The 16,615-nt window shown below is 39.3% G+C and overlaps 1 long non-coding RNA gene across 1 annotated transcript; it reads right to left on the bottom strand.

The window, feature by feature from the left end:
* Positions 1-1,083: 1,083 nt before the first annotated feature.
* Positions 1,084-5,311, bottom strand: LOC116100608. Its single transcript, XR_004122670.1, has 3 exons — positions 5,172-5,311; positions 2,989-3,095; positions 1,084-1,544 (listed from the first exon to the last, which is right to left on the bottom strand). It is a non-coding gene; the product is annotated as an uncharacterized LOC116100608 (long non-coding RNA).
* Positions 5,312-16,615: the final 11,304 nt, after the last annotated feature.

Genomic DNA, 16,615 nt, shown 5'->3' on the forward strand with positions numbered 1-16,615 from the left:
AGTCAGTGCTCTTACCCACTGAGCCATCTCGCCAGCCCCCCTGGAAGATTTTTTAATGACATTTTAATGCTACAGAATAATGATGGATAACAGGAAAATTGTAACAATTATTTGAGTTGGGATTGCAATGAACCCTTCCCGGTCTTTTTTGGCACAATTAAAGAGTGTTTTAGAGACTTGGTATTGACTGGGTTTCTCACTTGGTACAAATGGTCTACATGATTTATCTGCAACCACTGCACTTTCCTCTTGCCTCTGATGTTAGCAATTTGCTAATGATTTACTGGGTAGCGTGGAACTATGATGAGTATTGCAGCCTTGCTAGCCTCACTCTATAAGGACATCCTCAATTGTGTTTAGTATTCAGTATGCAGAAATAGCTTGAGTAAGCTCACTTCAAAGAACTGAGAATGAATGGACAAAACACAACTACGAACAAACTTAAAAGCCTGCCTGCCATAAAATGCAATTTGCAAATAAAACATAATGCCTGCCTAGTCTTCTATTTTCATCTTTTTTGTTGGGGTGGAGAAGTGGAGAAGGTAATGTCTGTTTTTACTCCAGGGATAAATGTGAATGAAGAAAATGTCAAAGAAGTCCTTTCATGCTCTGCTCCCATCTTAGCCAGGAGCAGGGGATCTTCCTCATGTCTAATGAATTGTTTAGGAGCTTTGTACATTCTCTTGTGTTCTCTTCTACAGCAGCCTCAGTTTTCACTGAAAATGCCCGGGAATCCCTTATGGCTGGTGAACATACAGATTCCTGGGCCTGTGTGTGATTCATGGGATCTAGAGGAGACTCTGCATCTATAGCCAGTGTCCAGGAGGCCTGGTGTTGCCAGGCTGTAGACCCTATCCTGATTAAAGCCATTCCACCACAGAGTAACCAAAAGTCTGTGGATAAGTCAGGAGTAGATGAATGGCCTACCTTGTATTCTCAGCTTCTCTTGCTGTTTTCTGTCTTAGTGTTCATTCTTTAATAGCTGTTGTACTTTGTTGAAGTTAATTTGAAAGAGGCAGAGGAAATTCTGCAAAACCAAACTAAGGAAGTCCAATATATTCCAGCCAATATTTTCAAACACCCTGTGGTATAACACAGCTGTATTAATGAACTAGAATGATAAAGAGCAGCAGCATCCCTGCTGATGGGTTCCTTGCATCGGAGAGCTGAATTGTGCTCAGCTGTAGGAGTCTACTTACTCTATAGGTCTGGTCACTCACGGACAGAGGCTACACTTACTGTCAGAGGAACTCATGCTAACATCAACCTTTCTTTCTTGCTGACTTCATCCTTATCTTCAAAGAAAGTGTAGCCTTTGTCCTTTGGTGTATTCCAGTGTCACAAAGAGGTGTCTAGAAGTCAGGTTATTTATGTTCTACTCCAGGGTTCACCAGTAACCATCTTTATGACCTCTGAGTAGTCCTTGCTCATTTCAGGACCTCAGTCTCCATGTTTGTAAACACAGATCACTCCAGTCTTAATATCTACATACATGGACTGCAACCAGGATCACACTGCAGCTTAAGATTCGGTCTGGGTTGGATCTATTTCAAACAAAATAGAAAAAAAAATCAAAGAAGTTCAGTAGCAAGAGACACATCACCCAGAACACATGCATGGACCAAATAGACAAGAGAGCTACTCATGCCAATTTCACCATGGGGAGGAACAAAGAGTCAAGCCATGGAGAAGATACTCTTAATTATGGAGAGGAAGACCTGGGTTTGGAAATGAGGTGTCTGGATGCTGGGCTATGGAGTCCTCATCATCTCTGGGCCACAGCATGACTGGCTGAGGCTTGCTACTCACTTTTTATATGGATTAAGTATCTACTCATCTTCTTCTAGGCCTCTACTAATTTCTATTTTATATCAGTTACCTGGTTCTCTCCATATCTCCCTTTGGGTAAATAGCAATAAAACCCCCTTAATATTAACATTATTATGTGCTCACTGCATGCTAAACAAATTTTAAACGTTAGTTACTTAATCTATAAAATGTGTTGAAGCTATGAGTGTAACCATCATTTGACAGACGAAGGTGCAATTTCCAAGACATTAAGTGCTGTCTCTTTCCAACACATATTATTTTCTAAGTCTTGAATATATGAAAAAATAAGGTATCTTTCATGTAACTCCTAGGCATGCTCCATTGACTTTCACACTTTCTGTATACGTTTCAACTGCTGGCTTCTCGCAGGATTCCTGAATGATGTCGTGGGATACCAACCCATCGTTCTCACAGAGTGTGCTCAGGGTCCTTTCACTCCCTAGCTCATACCTGTCCCCATCCCATTCCACTGGCCTGTTCTTCCTTCACCTAGTTTTAAATTTTCCCTTTGATGTCAGGCCTTAGTTTCCTTCCAAACTTTAACTTTCTCTATACTCAGCCCTTCTCTTAGGGCTAGGAGCTTCCTTGCTTTTTTTTTTTTTTTTTTTTTTTTTTTTTTTTTTTTTTTTTTTTTTTTTTTTTTTTGACTTTAGATGTTTGAAGAATGGTATGCTATTTGAGGACTCATGGAGCTGGGTTTTGATGAGTGAGGAGAGAGACAGATTTGAGTCCAGAAAGAGATGATTTTTAGCACAGAGAAAATGAAGAGGGTGCTGGATCTTTCATCAGGCTAGCTCGGTGACCCTGGGCAAATCTCTCCTATTTTTATGGAGGAGGAAGCATATTGCCCATCCCTTGAGATTATTTCAAGACTTCAATGAAATAATCTGGGGAAAGTACTTAGCATGGGGCCTGGCTCATGGCAAATGCTTAATTCATTGCCTTTATTTTATTATTATTGGCTGGCTGTGCCAGTAATAAATTCCCACTGCTGCCTGTCTTCTGGCATATTCTGAATACTTTTTGTTGGGAACATGGCCAAAGCAACTCAAGAATCAATGTAAGGCCTCTCTAACTCTGAGATCTTGAGAGTTTTTTATTCCATGCATGGAATACCAATTTTCAGACACCCTTCTTCTTAGGCAAACCCACACTTACATACATCAAGTTTTCTTTGTGCATTTGACCCTTACACTTCACCAAAGCCCATCATGGTGGCTTCATTTCATTGTTGGAGGTAGGTCATTTTGACATGAAACTTTTAACTATTAGAATAAGATTGAAAACAACAAAGCATGAAAAACTAGAGGCAAATCATGGTAAATGTTGAAAAAACTTTTTAAAAAACAGAAAAGGTCATATCTTACAGAAGATTCTAAAAAGCTAGGAGTTTACCTTGGGATTCATGGAGGGACCATGGCTTGTCTAACACTTGAAGGTTTCAGATCCAGAATGGGAATCATGTCTGTGAGATGCTAGCACCCATGCTGTCCTACTGCAGAGCTTTAGACATTAGATCCCATATATATTATGCCATTTGTGTGTGTGTATGCGTGTGTGCATGTGTGTGTGCATGTGTGCGTGTGTATCTGTGTGTGTGTGTATTTGTGCATGTGTGATTGGTGTTGGGTGTGTACATCAGTCATACGCCACCTTATTTTTTAAAACAAAGTCTGTCACTGAGCCTGGAGCGAGCTGGCATAGCTGGATTGGCTGGCCAGGGAGCCTCAGGAATCCTGTCTCCATCTCCACAGTGCCAGAATTACAGGTGTACCCCACACCTTCTGTCTTATTATGCGAGTGCCAGGATTGAACTCAGTTTCTCATGCTTGTTTGGCAAACATTTTATCGATTGAGGTACCTCCTCAGCTACAGTTTACTTATTCACTTTGAAATAGTTATAAAATCTTAGTTCTCTTCAGTTTTTCCTTCCTTCGTGCATGCCTTTGGTCAAGGATAGGTGTGTGATGCATAGCTTTCTGTAAGAAGAAAATGGAAGTGGAAAGGTGACTTTCTTGGAAAAACAAAAGCCTATCCTGTAGTCAGCTGTGTCACAAAAGGTTTCAGAAATGCCTTCAGTCTGTGTCTGGTAAGAGAAAGTGAACTCTTTCCTGGTGGGTATTCAGATTGCAGAGTTGAGTCTCTGGTCCTGTCCTGCCTTCTTGATGGGCATTTCAGTGTTCACACACAGTAAACACTCACTCAAGAATTCCTATACTAGGCAGGAGACATGGCTCAGTGGTTAAGAAGACTGGATGCTTTTGCAGAGGACCCACAGGGTGTTCCTAACTCCCACAGAGCAGTTCACTGTCATTTATAACTCTAGTCCCAGGAGATCGAACACCCTGTTCTGCCATCTGTGGATATTAGGTTCTCATGTGTATACATACGTATATGCACGTACTCTCAGAAACATATAAAATAAAAAGCAAATATTTAAAAACAATTTGCAAAATATGTGACTATAATTGAAAGGACAGGTGCTTTTCCTGGGTCCCTGTTACTTTTCATTTTGTCCCTTGGTAGGGTTTCTCTATAGTAATAAATGTCTTTCTCACTCATCTCTCTTCAATCAACACTGATATCAGGTGGTATCTTAAACAAAGGCAAACCTGTTCAGAAGCCCCGGATCTTGTACCATAATGCCTACTGGAGTCTTGGTATAAGTGTATCTAGAAGAAGACTGGAGTTAACATTACCCACTGGGACAGGATACTTAAAACTGATGTGTACTTTCCCATCTCAGATAGATTCTGAAGTTAGTTCTGTGCAACTACTTCTAGAAGACCAGAGAGCCTGTGCCTTTGGGCCCATAGTATTATCAGTGAAATAAACGTGTGTGTGTGTTTGTGTGTGTGTGTGTGTGTGTGTGTGTGTGTGTACAAGTAGAGATCTAAGGTCAACCTTGGATGCCTTCCTCAGTCATTCTTCACTGTATTTTTTTGAAACAGGGTCTCTGTCTGGCTAGGCTGGCTGTCCAATCATCTATCTGCCTTTCTTCATCCTGCACCTGGCACTGAGATTACAGGTGCATGTAGCCACATTTGACTTTTTACATGGGTGCTGGTGATCTGAACACAGCTCCTCAAACTTGTGCAGTGAGCACATCACCAATGAAACCAATTTCCGCAGGCTTCAATTATCACTTTGATTCGTAATTTTCTCTCCTCATCATGTTTCTACATCATTATTAAAATGGTCAACCTGGCTTGCATCCTACCTCTAACTCTACCTCTGGGAGAGACTTGGTTATACTAATCCCCTTCTACTTTGAGAATCAGGCTGGTCCCTGAGCTCTTTATTCTTTATTGGATGCTGAGTAGTTTCTAATAAAATTCAACCTGGTTTTCCCGTTGGGCACTTGGGCATTGCTTGGACTTCTATCTGTTGACTTGTCCTCATGGTGGTAGGGCTTGGAAGCAGCTTCAATGCACGGCAACTTCTAGTGGTGCTGTCCAACCAAGCAAGAGGACAGGTTCTGCTCTCATTATGAGGCTGATGTCACATCACAAGGAAGGAATCTTCACTCTGAGATCCTTTGGGGATCTGAGCATTCTTTCTCTGTTTATGGAATGTCTCAGAGAGCACTTGCCTGCTCCAGACACCTGGGGTGGGGGGAGCATCCTCAAGTCTTACCTTCTCTAATGAACTCTAGCTAGAGAAAGAGATTGAGATAGTGTCTCACTGTAGCCCTTGGCTGGCTTGGAACTTGTATAGGCAAGGTTGATGTTGAGTATCCAGAGATCTGCTTGCTTCTTACCCAGGTTCTGAGATAGAAGGTACTTGCCGCCAAACTTGGAGGCTTTAACAGACACTAATAGGCAATATCTTTTGCAGCTTTTTCAAAATGAAGGTTATTATTATTATTATTACTATTATTATTATTATTATTTATTATTATTATTATTATTATTATTATTATTATTTTGGATTCCTCTTGAGCAGTTGGATCACTCACTTAAGAATGGGGACACAGGAGCTGAAGATATGGCTCAGGGGGTAAAGTGTCTGCTGCAGAAGCATGAGGATGTTAGTTCAGATCCTCAAAACCCACATAATGAAGCCAGATACAATGTCACACAGAAACCCAATATTGGCAGCTAGAGAAGATGAATGGATACTGGGGCCTCAAGGGCCAGCCAGACCAGATGAAATGGTGAGTTCCAGCTCCAATGAGAGGCTCTGGCTTGTAAAGTAACATAGAGTGCAACTGAAGGAGTCACTCAACATCAATGTTTGGGATCTTCCTGTGAAAGCACAGACACAAACACACACACACACACACACACACACACACACACACACACTATGCACTCAAATGGAAACACGAGAAAGTGCTTTAAACATAATTTAACCTTTGGCCTTTGATTTTTCCCTCTTTTTTCATAACAGCTGTTATTTTCACAATGTCGATACTTGTATCACATATATGTAAGCATATACATTTACATATAGATGCAAATGTGCAGGTATGCCTGCACAAAGACATTTGTAAAAGTATTTGCTGCAAAAAACTGATTTTAATCTGAGAATCAGGAGCATAGGGATATGTCCCCCCAATGAAAACTTTGGGCTACACCTGCCCTTGTCATCCAGATATTACGCTTTTCATTTTGTCATAATTTCAGATTTATTGAAAGTTGCAAGAATGGGATCAGCTGTGTGTCCTCCAGCAACTTAAGTTTTAATATTTTGCCTTATTTATTTTCTCTCACATTTTGTATGTATATTTTATATAAATGCAAATGTTTATAGACATTTTTATATTTAAACCACTTTCCTTAGCTGTTTGAGATTAAACTACAGATATTTGCCTCCTGGGAGCTGCAGGATGTGTTTCTTAAAATCAAGGATGGTCTCTTATACATCAACTGTCAAAGTCAGGAAAACAGCATCCACATGGCTCAGTGAGTGGATCCCCAGGTTCCAGTGCTGCTGAGTGTTCCACTTCTCTCTTGTGGTAAAAGAGAATCTAGATCATACAGTGAGTGCAGGTTACTGTGGTACATTTTCTGATGTCTTTAGGCTTTAAACAATGCCCCAGGCTTCTGTGCCACAAGCAGCACAGCAGGATCCTGAAATGGTAACTGGAGCATGTGTGAATGAAGAAAGGACAGGCACACAGACACACAGACATACCGACACACACAGACAAGCTAGGATCAGGTGGGCCTGTACTCAGAAAGTGTGCCAACAGCTGTTGGACACTCTGCTCTTATGTTGTGCTTCTGATTTGAAGGGGTGGGTTTACTGTGTACTTTTCGAAGAGGAATTGGTTTAGACTGCTCTCGGAAGGAGGTCTTTATCTGGGAGCAGTCTCAGGCTGTATACACCAAGGAAAAGTAAGCTGAGGTAGATATTTTATGCACACACTGTCAACTTCTACACAGGGAACAGGACTTCACTCAAGCCTTCATACACTCCCCACACTCATGGTATTTTATAACTTAGTGTGTGTGTGTGTGTGTGTTTGTCTGTGTGTGTCTGTGTGTGTATGTAATACATGCATATGTTTGTTGTACATGTGTGTGTTGCCTGATATGCAGGTCAGAAGAGGATGTTATCTGTCTTCTATTGTGCACCATTCCTCTGAGATATGGTCTCTCATTCCTGCTAGGCAATAGAGCCACAAAGCACTGGGGACACTCCGGTCTCTGGCTTCCAGTGTTAGGATAGGCTGGACACAGTCTGTTTTGTACATGAATGCAGAGGATTCATAGTCAGGTCTTCCCAGGTAGGTAAGTTATTTTGTTTTGTTGTGTGTGCTCCAGTTAGGAAGGGGCCCAGCAGGAAGCTAATCCTGAATAGATTGAGATTATGCAGTTTAGGTCTGGTTATCACAGACATGGTGCTAAATTCTTAGTGTCTGCTAAGAAATGTCACATTGAACCATCTTGTTGCTAGTGATTTTTTTTATTAATCTAAGTTTTATTGCATTATGAGAAAAAAATACATGATTTCAATTTATCTGAATTTGTTAACATTTAAAAACATATTTTAAGTAAATAGAACTACATCACATTCTTCTTTCCCTTTTATACCCCAACTTCTCCCAGAGACTCCCTTCAATACTTGCCATAATTTTCATTTTTTAAAATTTTATCATATTGTTTAAAATTTATAAAATATTCTAACAATAAAAATGAGTACTATAAAGGTTGTTTGATTTAAAACAGCAATCACTTTAACAGTCTTATGTAGATGCTTGTTTACAGCAATATTGAAAATACATACGAATTTCTCAATATAAAGTTTAAATAACTAAACATATTAACTGTATATTTTAAAAAATGCATCACTACTAGTATTTTTTTAAATGAACATAAATATGTCAAGTTTTTTTGTTTGTTTGTTTGTTTTGTATTTAGGAGAGCTTAAAATCTTACTGTGGTACAAACCCAAAATAAGAACAATTTTTAGACATCGGATTTCATTGTAATAAGGCTGTACTTCAATGACCCTCACATCACCAAAGGATTTTACCTCCAATGTAGCTAAGCTGAGAGTTGACAGTTCTGCTGCACCAAGGAATGAATTGTAGGCACGATTTTTGGATACAGACTTCCTGCTATGGTCAAAGCTATTTGACTTGAGTGATTGTCTTCATTCTCAGCTCACAGAGAACAGGTTCCATTCATTTAAGAAATAGTGTGTGTATTAAGATGGTCTATCCATGAAGTCATTCATCAACTGTTTCAATGAACAATGGTTCTGCTTGGAGGGTGGCACAGACATTAGGTGAGGGTAAGAATTTGGTTCATTGGCTGTGATGATTTGGAAAAGCATTCATCTCAGAGAAAGAGTAACTTATAAAGTCCTCTTCTTCAAACTTGATACAATAGTTACAAATGTCAAGTGAAGCATTCAGTCTCACTCTTTGTTTCTCTCTTACAAGCCACCTCCCAAATTAATTGTCTATGTTTCTTTTGGCTATATAAATAATTTTGAAGTATGTATGTAAGATGGTCTAAAAACCATAGTATAATGTAAAAACATCAAATAAACAATCCTACTAATAGAGAGGCTGAGATAGGAGAAGGATGATTTCAAGACCATTATGTGGTACACAGCAAGACACTGTCATGTACAAACAAGCAGAAAGTGTACATGGATTGTACAATATTGGACCTATTTCTCCAATTATGAAATTAGAGAGACCATTGGATGACAGTCAACAAATTTCTAATTCCTCATATTTTTGGATTGCAATCAATTAGGATATATTGGTAATATTAATTTTCATGTTAAGATATTAAGAAAAAGTAATTGTTACTTCCTATTGTTTTTGTTGTAAGAGGTGGAATTATGTTTGTGTGGGTTTGTTGAAAAATTACTTTCTTGGTTCTTCTAGGGTGTAGTTTTGCTCCTTATGTTGGTGTTTTCCATCTATTATCCTTTGTAGGGCTGGATTTATGGAAAGATATGTAAAGTTGATTTTGTCATGGAATATCTTGATTTCTCCATCTATGGTAATTGAGAGTTTTTCTGGGTAGAGTAGCCTGGGCTGGCATTTGTGTTCTCTTAGGGTCTGTATGACATCTGTCCAGGATCTTCTAGCTTTCATAGTCTCGGGTGAGAAGTCTGATATAATTCTGATAGGCCTGCCTTTATATGTTACTTGACCTTTTTCCTTTACTGCTTTTAAAATTCTTTCTTTGTTTAGTGCATTTGGTGTTTTGATTATTATGTGATAGGAGGAATTTCTTTTCTGGTCCAGTATTTGGAGTTCTGTAAGCTTCCTATATGTTCAAGGTCATCTCTTTCTTTAGGTTAGGGACGTTTTCTTCTATAATTTTGTTGAAGATATTTACTGGCCCTTTAAGTTGGGAGTCTTCACTCTCTTGTATACCTATTATCCTTAGGTTTGGTCTTCTCATTGCATCCTGGATATCCTGGATGTTTTGGGTTAGGAGCTTTTTGCTTTTTGCATTTTCTTTGACTGTTGTGTCAATGTTTTCTATGGTGTCTTCTGCCCTTGAGAGTCTCTTCTATCACTTGTATTCTGTTGGTAATGCTTGGATCTACGACTCCTGATCTCTTTCCTAGGTTTTGTATCTCCAGGGTTGACTCTTTTTCTGATTTCTTTATTGTTTCTATTTCCATTTTTAGATTCTGGATGGTTTTATTCATTTCCTTCATCTTCGTTTGATTGTGTTTTCCTGTAGTTCTTTGAGGGGTTTTTGTGATTCCTCTTTAAGGGCTTCTAGCTGTTTACCTGTGTTCTCCTGTATTTCTTTGAGGGAATTATTTATGTCCTTCTTAAAGTCCTGTATCATCATCATGAGAAGTGATTTTAGATCTGAATCTTGCTTTTCTGGTGTGATGGTGTGTCCAAGACTTGCTATGGTGGGAGAATTGGGTTCTGACGATGCCAAGTAACCTTGATTTGTGTTGCTTATTTTCTTGGCTTGACCCCTGCCATCTGGTTATCTCTACTGCTACCTGCCCTGGCTAAATCTGACTGGAGCCTGTCCTTGTGATCCTTGTTGTGTCAGAACTCCTCAAAGTCAAGCTGTCTCTGTGATCCTGTGAATCTGCGATCCTGTCATCCTGGGCTTATTAGACCGCCTGGGAGTGGAGTGTCCTCTGGGTGTTGTGTAACTGGCTGTGGAGTTTGCCCTTAAGGTCTGCTCAGGGCACTGGCCCAGACACACTGGAAAGAACCCTTGTCACTCAGCTGGAGGAGTTCCTGTGTGCCTGCTGGTCCCAGGTACTCTAGGTGTTGAGACAGATGTTATGTCCTCCTCACCTCTGATCCTGGGTGTGTTAGAGTGCCTGGGAGTGGAGCTTCCTCTGGGTGTTGTGGGACTGGCTGAGGAGTTTGCTCCCAAGGTCTGCTCAGGGCACCAGCCCAGACAGACCGGAAGCAACCCTTGTCATTGGGCTGGTGGAGTTCCTCTGTGACTCTGTCCTGCAGATCCCAGACGCTCCCAGTGTTGGGACAGATGTGTCCTCCTCACCTTTGATCCTCTGATTATGTGTGTTTCAGAGTGCTTGGGTGGGGAGCCACCTCTGGATGCTGTGGGACTGGCTGCAAAATTTGGGCCCCCAGTAGTAATTTTTAAAGTTATTTTCTAACTTGTCTGTCTGCCTGTCTACTTGTCTGGAATGTGTACATTTGTATACCTGTATGTGCATATATACACTCATGCATTCTGTGGCACATGTGGAAGTCAGAGGACATCTTTCATAAGCCAGATTTTTCCTTCCACCATGCAGGTCCCAAGATCAAACTGGGGCTGCCAGATGTACTGGCTGGTTTTGTGTGTCAACTAGACATAAGTTAGAGTCATCAGAGTGGAAGGAGCCTCAGTTAAGAAAATGCCCTCAGGAGATCTGTCTGTAAGGAGTTTTCTCAATTAATGATTAATGGGGGAGGGCCCAGCCCATTGTAGGTGCTGCCATCCCTGGGCTGGTGATCCTGAGTTCTACAGGAAGGCAGGGGAAGCAAGCCAGTAAGCAGCACCCCTCCATGGCCTCTGTGTCAACTCCTGTCTCCAGTGTCCAGCCCTGCTTAACTTCCTGTCCTGACTTCCTCCAGTGATGGACTGTGGTCTGGAAATGTCAGCTGAACTAAACCTTTCCCTCCCCATCTTGTGTTTTGGTTATAGTTTTTGGTGGCAGCAACAGAAACTCTTAACTAAGATACCAGGCTTGACAGAAGGTACCCTCACCTACTGGTTCACCTCACAGCCAGATTGTAATGCTAATTGGCATACCTGAATAAAGTTGGACTCTGCTAGGCATCCCACTTTGAAGTTATCATTGTCTTTCTATGATGAATAAGTACCTTGTGGGGACATCCTTTGAAATTGTATAACTACCACTTTATACATCAAATCCTCACCTCCCTTTTTGAGACTCCATCTATGATTCTTGATTGAATAAATTTATTACCATGAAACATGACAATAAATTATTACCATGAATCATGACAAACAGTGATTTCCCCCACCCCCAGAATACATTTCTTAACCCTATAGTGTTTTAGATGAATTTAAGAACAATTTTACTAAATATTTAACAAAGATCTTCAGGGGCATATGAATGAGTTGAGGTTATAATGAAATACCACAGGCAGAGTGACTTAAGAAGTTGAGAAATTTATTTCCTCAAAGCTCTGGACATGAGAAGTCTTGGGTCAAAGAACTAACACAGTCAGAGATGTTCAGTCAGGGCCTCCTCCTACATCCTAACTGTGGGGGAGGCAGAGGCAGGGCAGGGAATTGAGAGAAGGAAAATTCAAAGGAAAGCATTTTGTGTGTGTGTGTGTGTGTGTGTGTGTGTAAATAAGCCACAGTCCTGTTGGCTTAAAGTCCCATCCATATGACGTCATCCATCTCAATCCCTTCCAGCTTCCCCTTCCCTGCCCCCATCTCAAAGCTCGTCCCCTGGAAGGTGTGAGCTACAACTTGATCTAGGAGGAGGCAGACACCAGGCAGTTCACTGTACTGGGGTTGTAATAGTAACATGCCATTGTTACAAATTAATTCTGGGAATCCAGATCTTTGTAATAGAAGGTTTGCCTTCAGGGACTTGGTGTATGATTTATTTTTCATAGTCTGACTTTATTTTCATGTACTCAAATGTATGCTTTCCCTCGCTCAGACACAGTGTTTTATTGTTTACGTTTCTCCTTGTTTCTAGGCATTCCAGATATTTTTCTTGCCATCCCTAAGGGAATCCATTTTTCATTATGCTCTCTAACTGAAAATCTCTGAAGCACAGGACAACTTTCTTTTGTGTACTCGCTTTCTTATATTGGCTAAATCATTCCAATAATTTTCCAACTGATTATCTTGAATTTCTCAGAGGAAATAGTTTCAGTGTTCAGACAATGGGAAAACACACATTTTCTTTTTCAGTATGTTCGTTTTTCTCTTCTGCTTTTGTTTTGTTTTGGGGTGTGTGTGTGTATGTGTGTTTTGTGTGTGTGTGTATGTGTGTGTTTCTCCATCATCCTTAATCACTGGAGCTTTCAGAATAACACTGATTAGCTATGAAGTCACAGGGGAATAGTGGGTGTGGTCCTGATGCTGGTGATAGATTTTTGTGCATTTTTCCGCAGGTAAAGCACAATGAGAGAGAGGCTTCAAGGCACAGAGGCTGAGGGATAGGCTCTGGAATAGAAGCTTCCAGGTCTTTATCCCAGCCCTCTCCCTGATGAGCTACATGAACTCTAGCCAGATGTTTAACCTCTCTGTTCTTGGATCCATCACATAAAAAGTGAGGATGGTAGTAATAATGTACTCCTTATGGATTTGGCAGGAAAAACAAGTGATGCTTACACATACAAAAATATCCAAATGGAAAAACAATAGTGAATAAATCCTATGTAAGTGTGTGTCTCCATTTATAAAAATCATACTAGCTGCTAGCTTGAAATATGTTTCATTATTTTAACAAATACATTTTCTTCTGGGATGACTAGGACTTTTTTTCTTCAAAAATGTCTCTTCGAAATTGTTTCTTTTCTAGTGATATAAGGAGATTTTGAAGTGGATTTTCTAATGTTGAACCAATTTTTGGTGTGACTGAATGTGTACTGCCCTATCTTGATGGAAAGAGTAATTTAGAAATGAATTTAGCACAGAAACTTAAAGGAAGAACAGAAGCAGAAGCTGCACAAGGTAGCCACACACCCAACTTTAACAAATAACAACCTACTATAAGCTTGGTGCAAGCTTTCTTACCTCTGCATGATCTAGATTATGTTATTAATGTATTTTTCCAAATTATGCATTCCTATATAATATATTCAACATTTCATAAAAGAGAATAATTTTAATTTGTTGAGGACTTCATAGGTGAGGACTATTTCTAATCGCTTTTGCCCCTCCCTCTGTCCCTCCAACTCCTCCCCGTCCCCAACTGACAATCTTAAATAATTGTTGTTATTTACATACACATCTGTATATGTATATATATATACATGTGCATACACCTATGTATAACCTGTTGGGGTCGATCTAGTTTTCATATGTTTTATGATCCACCAAACCCACTTGCTTTTCTTCTGAAACCAAGACTGTATTCACACTGAATAATACAAATTACACTTTTATATCACCATTTTAGGTAAATAGCATTAAAAATTTATTTTTATTCTGTCCTCACTGGGTTCAGTCTCTCCACATCTTGGACTTTTAAAGCCTACAGCTTTAGGAAATGGAAGACAAAAAGACAGGAAATAAAAAGATGACTGCAAAGTTAGAGCCAGGCAGATTTTTGAAAGAATAAATTTATAAAGCCAAGCTTACCAAGTGATCTGGCAGTGGTCCTGGTGAAGGAGAAGATGTTAAGGTCAGTTTCCTCAGAGACTGAGGGGCCAGTGTGCTTGATCTCCCACTCTGAGAGCCACACCCAGATGGGCAGGGAGGCAATAGCAGGAGCATCAGATGGGGTGGGTGTGAGGAGGGCTATCCCCGCCCTCCCTAGTAGTCTCACCCTGACCCACATCTGGTGACTCTGAGTGGATTCTGCTGAACTCTTCTAATATGGGACTATCATTGTCCATGCAAAGTTAGACTCTAAAAGATACTTTGGAAAAGATACTTCAGTGTTTTTACATTTCTGTGGATAGGGTAGTTTCTAACTTTGGTATGAAGAGATGTTTTTAAGATTAGAACAAAAGAATATAAGATGAACTAGCTCTGTGCTTAGTATTTATTAATTTTTTTTGTGTTCTAGTAGAGCTAATTAACATTTTAATTAGACATCTTTTTTAGGGGGGTGTACATGTGTGAAGGTTTCCTTGAAGTCAGAGGTGTTAGATTCCCAGGAACTGCAGTTGCAACCAACTGAACTCAGGTACTCTGCAGGAGCAGCACACACTTGGCTGCTGAGCTCTCTCTCCAGCCTGAAAATTAGCTATCGTGAATATGCTAGAAACATTGGACAAGATATTGGTTCTGCGTTTGAACTACAGGGTTTAAAAACTTTTGCAGCTATTAAAATGATTCACTGGTTTACTGTCAGGATAATATCTAATATATAATTTTGATTAACTTGATCTTTCAAGTGCAAAAGATAGAAATTAAATTCCTCTACTGTGATTGCAGTGGTCAGAGCATTTCCTTCTGGTAGACTGGTTTCATACAGTTCATGATAATTACATGAAGCATGATGTTTTTAATTTGTATGCATCTGTCACTGATTTAATCTTATCCTTATGAAATATGATTTGCTTAGGATTTTCAGTGTAGTTAATATTGCTGTCCCTTTAAAATTTTTGTTAGCTATTTTCACTCATCTTTTTAATTTATCAAAGGATATGTATTTAATGCTTTTAATTGAAATAGAATGATATCATCTTGCTTACTCTTTTCTCTTCTTTTGAACCCTTCCCATATCCCTGTCTGCTCTTAAGCTGATAGCCTACTTTTCTGTACTTATTATTCTCTCTCTCTCTCTCTCTCTCTCTCTCTCTCTCTCTCTCTCTCTTTCTCAAACATATATGTGTACATACAAATATGTTAAATGTGTGTGTGTGTGTATCTATCCTGCTGGGTCTGAGTCTGTTTAATTTTGTTTACACTAAGCAAGTTGTAAGCTACCACACTGAACTAGCTTTCTAATTAGGAGCTTAAAACATGAAAACTTATTGTAGTAATAATAGATGCACTTCATTTTAATGACTTTTGTACCTTCTATTTTTGTTTCCCTAATATTTTCTTTAAATTTTAATTTAATTTAAATTTTCTTTAAATATTTTTTAATTTTAATTTTAACAGTCATATGTATGCTAGTACATTACACATCTGAGGGTTCCCTCAGAGGCTAGAAAACAACCTCAGAACTCCTGAGGCTGAAGTTATAGGTGGCTGTGAGCTGCCTTGCATGAGTTCTGGGACTCTCTACAAGAGCTACAAGCACTCTAACCCACTAAGCCATCTTCCTAGACTCTTGGTATTTCTTTTGTTTTCCATACTATCTCAGGGTTACGATTTGTGATGAAATACCATGACCAAAAGCAGGTTGAAGAAGAAAAGGTTTCTTTGGCTTACATGTCCTGAGTCACAGTTGCTTCAGCATTCCTTCAATGCAGGAATTCAAACTAAACAGGAACCTAGAGGCAGGAGCTGATGCAGAGGCCAAGAAAGAGGTCTTGCTTACTGGCTTGCTTCCCATGGCTTGTTCAGCCTGTTTTCTTATAGCACCCAGAACCACCGTCTCAGGGGCAGCACCATCTACAGTAGACTGGGCCCTCTTACATCAATTCCTAATTTAGAAATGCTGTAAAAGCTTGCCTACAACTTGATTTTATGTAGATATTTTTTTAGAAGTTCCCTCTTCTCAAGTGACTTTAGTTCCTACCAAGTTGAGCTAAGACTACCCAGGACTCCTACCTCTTACAGTAGTCTTTTGTTCAGGTTTAATTAACCCCTTTATTTCTACTATTTTAGAAAATATATACAATTTTTAGAAAATATACACAATTTTTAAACTGTTGATTACTTTTAAGATAAACATAGATTAATAGCATCTATCTTCTGAATGCTACAGTAAACATTATTTATTTATTTGTTTGTTTGTTTATTTTTCCTTCCCTCCTTGTGAGGAGAAGTTTATTGTACTTTACTTTCATTTTCACCATTGGCATATTTTTTTTGTGATTTGAATTAAGATGTTTAGATTACTATATTTACTGGTTATTAAGATTAAACTAAATATGTGAAATAACAATTATGAATACACGCACAGTAAATCTGCCCTTCAAAAATGATCTTTGACACATTAAGTTTTATAATTATATTAATAATTCATTAGGTCGCTGCTATAAACA

This window comes from Mastomys coucha, unplaced genomic scaffold, assembly GCF_008632895.1.
Source record: "Mastomys coucha isolate ucsf_1 unplaced genomic scaffold, UCSF_Mcou_1 pScaffold21, whole genome shotgun sequence".
Lineage (NCBI taxonomy): Eukaryota > Metazoa > Chordata > Mammalia > Rodentia > Muridae > Mastomys > Mastomys coucha.